The sequence below is a fragment of the Cyanistes caeruleus genome, chromosome 15, assembly GCF_971803275.1.
Source record: "Cyanistes caeruleus chromosome 15, bCyaCae1.hap1.1, whole genome shotgun sequence".
Classification (NCBI taxonomy): domain Eukaryota; kingdom Metazoa; phylum Chordata; class Aves; order Passeriformes; family Paridae; genus Cyanistes; species Cyanistes caeruleus.
This window is the reverse complement of record NC_141715.1, coordinates 10,369,927-10,376,019: the sequence shown is the minus strand read 5'-3', so window position 1 is coordinate 10,376,019 and position 6,093 is coordinate 10,369,927. Positions and strand designations below refer to the sequence as shown.

General features: G+C 42.3%; 1 long non-coding RNA gene across 1 annotated transcript; it reads left to right on the top strand.

The window, feature by feature from the left end:
• Positions 1-368: 368 nt before the first annotated feature.
• LOC147650375 (uncharacterized) lies at positions 369-2,505 on the top strand. Its single transcript, XR_015276677.1, has 3 exons — positions 369-474; positions 918-1,099; positions 1,280-2,505. It is a non-coding gene; the product is annotated as an uncharacterized LOC147650375 (long non-coding RNA).
• Positions 2,506-6,093: the final 3,588 nt, after the last annotated feature.

The following is a 6,093-nucleotide window of genomic DNA, read 5'->3' as shown; positions in this document are numbered from 1 at the left end:
AGCCATCCAGTGTGGGTTTCCCAGGCTGCTCCCACAGGCAAAAAATGTTTCAGAGGTTCTGGGGAGCAGCAGCACCCTCAGCTCCTCATGGGTGCTGTTCAGGTGGGTTTGTTATTGGTTTCCCAGATGTGTCATGGTGGGATGCTGGGAACTCTTCTTGCCTCTGCAGCTTTGTGCCTGGGCTTGGCCATTTGCCTTCACTGTCTGCAGAGGGAAGTAATTAAATTTAGTAGAAGTCACTGCCCATTTTACAGAGGTAGTAATTAAATGTAATTGGAGGTGTGACTTCTAAACAAGGCTGTATGTTTTTTTTCAATCAGATGTTTCACATCAAGAAAAACAAATAAATAACCAGGGACATGCAAAAGTGGTGTGTGATGTGAACCTGCAACCTTCCCTGGGCTCCCTTTGTGGTGTCCATTACCAGGGACACGCCTCTGCTCTGGCTTAATTGAACAACCCTGCCACTAATGGGTGAGGGAAAATCTGCTGGTGTTCAAGTACCTTGTTTCATCAGCAAAGGAAGGTTTTAGAAATGAAAGCAGCAGCAGAAGTTAGGCTGTGTTAGTGGCTGGATTCCTCTCTGGAGGAGACTGTTCCATTGCAGATATGCTCTCAGTGGGATGAGGAGGATGGTGCTTCATCTCCTGACTTTGCTGTAAAACCTTTGCTATGCTGTAGAGACCTTCCAGACTAAAACAGATACTAAAATTAATTTAATTGTCAGGAAATGATACAGTTTAAAAACCAGGCATTCGGTGGGGTTTTCAGAGGTGCAGAAACATGGTCAGTTGGAAATTACCAATTAAAAATACTCAATTTGGTCATGGCTCTTCTCCTTCAGCCTAGGGAAAATATAAACCAAAAGATTCCAGCAGCTGATTCTTCTGTTACCTGTACCCTTTCCTGCCATGCAGAAATGTCACCTGTGGCCAGAGGGAATTGTCCTGTGCTGATGAGAGCTCTGGGAAGAGGGATGGCAGCACTGGCACCTGCTCTTGGTGCCTTGGGTTGTTTGAATGCATGAATGTCACCCTGGAAGGTGTGAGCTGGACCCTCATGAGGCATTAAACGTGCAGCAGAGCCCTGAAGCTGTGGGGTATGTTTTATTTGCAGGATTTATTATTCCATGGGCAGGGAATGCTCTGTGGCACCATGCCAATCCACAAGGGGCAGTGACACTGCTGGAGAACCCATTGCTGACCAGCAAAGGTGGGGAGGACTAGAAATGTGCTGGGTTTATTTTTTTTTTTTTTTAATCTGAATTATTATTTCACAGATGGCTGAACTGGCAGATCAAGTTCAGTGCTGCAGTTTGTGTGCCAGTGGTTTGGCACCAGGTGTTTACACAAGTAATGCAAACACAAATGACTTGGAGTTGTCATTACATGTTTCATCTAGTCCTGTGAAACAAGCCCAGTGACTGCAGGGGACACCCCATGGTGCCTGTTAACCCAGATCTGCTGGTGGAGCTGCCACTGACTTTGGTTTTGGGTTAATTCTGTCTTCCCTGTGAGCAGCCGTGTGCTGGGCAGGGGTTCCTGCTCTGTCACTGCTGGCTTCTGGGACTGTGTGTGAGGAGTGTCAATAGCCAGCCAGGCTTTTCACTGTGCAAATTATTTGTGGCCAGCTTGAATTCTCCAGATCAATAACTCAGTGACAGGCAGCTCGAGCGCTTGGAAGTAGCATTAAGCCTGACACTGCTGTTTTGTGTATTGCAAGGGATCGAAGAACACCAGGGCCTGAATTGCAGAGCTCCATCACTGTGTCAGGGCTATAAGCATGAATATGAAGTGCTGTGCAAAAATGTGTGGCCTCCTTGAAAGGTGAAAAGAAAATGCTGAACACTTGGACTTGCCAGCTGCTGGGGAATGGACATGGGAGCTGGGACCAATTTCCACCCAAGTGCCATATCTGAGCACTCTGCCCAGCTGGCAGGAATATATGGAATGGTTTGTGTTGGAAGGGGCTTTACAGATCACCAAGTTCCAGTCACCTGCCATGGGCAGGGACACTTCCAGTCCAATAGGAATTGAGGAACTGAGGTTCCTAAACTCCATGAGGAAGAAGCCCTGGATAGAGGATGCAGTCCTTGTACATTGCATTATCTATTGTGAGCAGAGGGGAATTTGGTTCCCTTATGGCCAGGATCCACAGGAAACTCCTTTTCCACTTAGGCTGATAATGTTTGCTACGCAACAGAATACTGTTTAATCTCTATCTGGGAAATTTTTCATCTCCTGGAAGAAACATCTTTTTTGCTCATGTTCCTGAAATTCATATGTATGGTGAGTCAAGCACAAAGATCCTGTGGCACAAAGCTGTTGTCAAGCTTACAGGGGTGTTCTTCATGATTTTATTACAGGTCTTGCATTTCATCCAGTGTAGCTGGTTTTTAAATGCTGCTTCTTCTGAAAGATATTTAAATAAATGTAAATTTTAAATGTAATGAAATGTAAATATCTTCAAAGAACAAATAAAACTGCTGTACCTGGAATGGCTAAATTATTGTTGCAGCCTAGGGTTCCTCTCCTTCCTTCTGCATTTTAGTTACTCTGATTGCTGTTCTTTTAAAGCCACTGGTGGTTTTAAAGCATCAAATTTTTGTCTTTGGGAAGCAAATGCCTAGGGAGGAATTTTAACATTGCTTTTGCAAATTGCTGGGAAGTGAAAGTTAAGCAAGATAATCGGGCATTGAGTAGAGCTGGCAGATGACAGTCATTACAGACAGAAAAGTCTGGTGTCACTTGTGAGAAAGTTTAGTGTTGCAGTAGTAAAACCACAAAAAAATCACACTGTTCCTAGAGTCTCTATAGGAAAAACATTTTGGAAGCTGGCTCTGAATGCCAGTGAAGTCTGTGCAAACACTCCTGCTTTTAAAGCCTAAATAAAATCCAAGACAATTGCTAAATTGCTCGTAATGTCTCCAAGGTCAGAGGAAACTCCCTGTATGGGATTATCTGTGTAAAAGGAAAAAGAAAACACTCAACCAAAAATCCAAACTAACCCTGATGCCTGAAGAAAGAGCATAATAAAGCCTGCATTAAAAGGGAAGTGTGTAGTGAAATTGTAATGGAACATATTTGTTTTCCCCATGGAATGTGTCTTTATCGAGCTCAGCAGTTGAAATGATTATTGAATACGTGTTGACTCGTGTCCTTGTTTTGTCTTCAAACTCCATCTAAATGTATATCTCTATAATTCAATACATATGTATTTGTTTGACATCTTGCAGCCTTTTAATAGATGTCATTTGCCTGTGAACAAAGGTTTTCCCCATCCCTACCATCAGCCTTTGCTGACTTATCAGGATGCAGCCTTGTCCTGCTCTGGCAGCCCGAGGGGGTTTGTGCAGCTCTGTGGGCTTTTATCACTCATTTGGACTCTCTGCCCGTGTGTTCTGCACACTGGCACACATCTACAGGTGCAATGGCAAATACATATTGCCCACAGCAGCATTTCATAGACTTTCTGATGTCAATGGAAAGTCAATAACTTGAAATCTTAATTGCAGGACATGTCTGGGTCCTGGCTCACGGACAATATTTTCTGTGTCAAATAACTTCAGATATTTGGAACAAAACTAGAATATTGTTTTCTCTATGGCTCTAGGAAAGAAAAATTACATTTTGAGATGCAGTGGTATACAGGAAAGTTAATTTCTTTCTGGAGAAAGAGCTGCAAGGTGGGTCCTTTTCTCAGGACAATGAAAAATGTACCAAATTGTTCCAGTAAGTCAGCTTTGTAGAATAAAAGGAAAAGCATAAGAGAATTCTCATTTGTGAGACCAGAAAGAAAAGGTGATGTATAGACAAAAATGCTGATTAAAAGCTATATTCATCCTTATGAGAGGAATGCAAAATATGCTGGCGTGGCCTGTTGTGTAACCCTTATATGCAGTTGATTATTGAGCTAATACTATCGTTAATCAGTCTACAATTGAATGTAGAACTAGCTGAGGCTCAAATTCTCTCCCCTGATTTTCAGAGCTCTGCACTAGAATTAATCCTGGCAATTTGTCATACCAGGGCTGGAAATCAGCAGTTTTAAATCCCCCAAAGCTGTTTTCTTACATGGAAGAAGGAGGGGCAGCAGTGCTGATGGCATCTGCACTTTCAGTTTACAGCTGGAATCTCAGTTAAATGAGACCCCAGGGCAAAACTGTAAGTGTAAGTATGGATGCAGCTGGGCATGGCAGGGACAACAAATAGCAGAGCCCTGACCTCCAGGATAAACATTTTTCCTTTGCATATGTACTAAATTCAGAATTTGTTGTGGTTTTAAGAAAAAATAAGACTTTCAGACAGCAATAACCAGAGCTAAATGCAGCTGTTGATGTGGCCAGTGGTTCTGGGCTCTTGACCCCCAGCCATGATGCTGGCAGAGCTGCTCAGACCAAAAGATGGCACTGTTTTTCTATTTCACTGCAAAGGAAATGCCTCTCTAAATCAGATTCATTCACTGTCAAACCTCTCTCAAAACCACTATTTTTCTGAGGCTTTACATACAGCAAAGTTCATTATTGTGAAAGACAAATTGCTGCCAAAAAAGTCTTCATCTTAAAAATATATATCTATAAACTAATAACACATCATCCTGATGAAAGAGAACACAGGGGAGGACTTCTTCTCAATTATTAATGGCCAGTATTTGTTATATTGTTGTGTTTAGTCCACGAAACATTGAAAGAGAGAGGCAGCTTTTCAACATGAATGGTACTTCAACCAGCATTTTATAAATTTTACAAAAAAAAAAAAAAAAGATTCCTAGAACATTTAAACTCCCTGTTAATATTAAAGAAGGGAAGCTGCAGGCTGTGGGAAAAGAATCAGATGTGGGATCAGATGGCAGTGCTGACAGGAGAGCAAAGCTCAGGGTGCGTTCAGGGGGTCCCCCAGGTGGGAGCACAGCCCTGAGAGTTAAAGCAATTCAGATATTAGCTATGACTCCAGCTCTTGCTGCAGGTTAAGGTTCTTGACCTTAGGTTGCTATAAAAGGCTCCTTCCTCTCAGCAAAAGGCAGGAGTCTGCCCCAGAGCTGAACATGGGTCCCACAGCACCTCACCTCTGGTTACCCAGCTGGATGAATGATTTAGGGTCAGCATAGGATTTAGACATTCAATCATGGTATGTTATTTGTCACTGATAATACACTTTAACTGCTACTCATCTCCCCAGGGAAAGCATCATGATATGGTGTCTGTCTGGGGCAGGGTCTTCCGAGTGTCTGGGATATCCTGGTTGCCTGGATTCCCTGGAGAAGCAGTTGTGACATAGCATGGATTTCCTCAGCATGGCTGGGACAACCAATGACAGTATTTCTGTCTCATATGAAGTCCCTATAACTGCCTGATACAGCCCAAGAAAATAAAATTTAAAGCAGAAGGGAGTAGCAACACGGGGTTGAGTGATCTGAAGAGACTCCTGTTCCCTGGTGAGGTCATTTAGCCCAGCTGCTTAATTGGAGGTGATAATGCAGCACACACTTCATCTGGCAGTGTCTCTATTGCAGCTTATCAAAGAGGCTGAAAAGCTCAAGAATAGCAGAGCAGCAGACCCCAGCAAAGACAAAGGGATGAGAACAAAGTTCATTTCATTAAGAAAATGCAGGAATAAAGGAATAGAGCTTTTCAGACCAGCCTCATTAAAAGCCTAGGCAAATTAGTGACATTATGGTTTATTAAATATTATTAAGCTAAGGACAAAAACCCTTCCTGCAGAATACTCATAGCAATAGAAAAACAAACAAAACAAACCCCCCCCAAAGAAGAAGATAAGAAAAACTGTGTTTTCACTTAAATACTGTCCTGTAATGTAATCCTGAGATCCCTTGGTTTTAGCTTTTAAAACATTAGAACATTTACTAAACATAAATCTGGAATTGAACTGTCCATGTTGAACATTTCAGCCAAACATCTTGGGGGGTCTCATAAGTGCAGAGAAACATCAACCAGTGAAAATACTTTTCCAAGAGTCCATTTGTGGGAAAGAGTGTCACAGATTTTTCTTTCTCCTTTATTTTTTTTCTTGAAAGCTGATTTGCAGTGGTGCATGTGTGAGTGCATGCATATTGATTTTATTAATTAAAATTAAG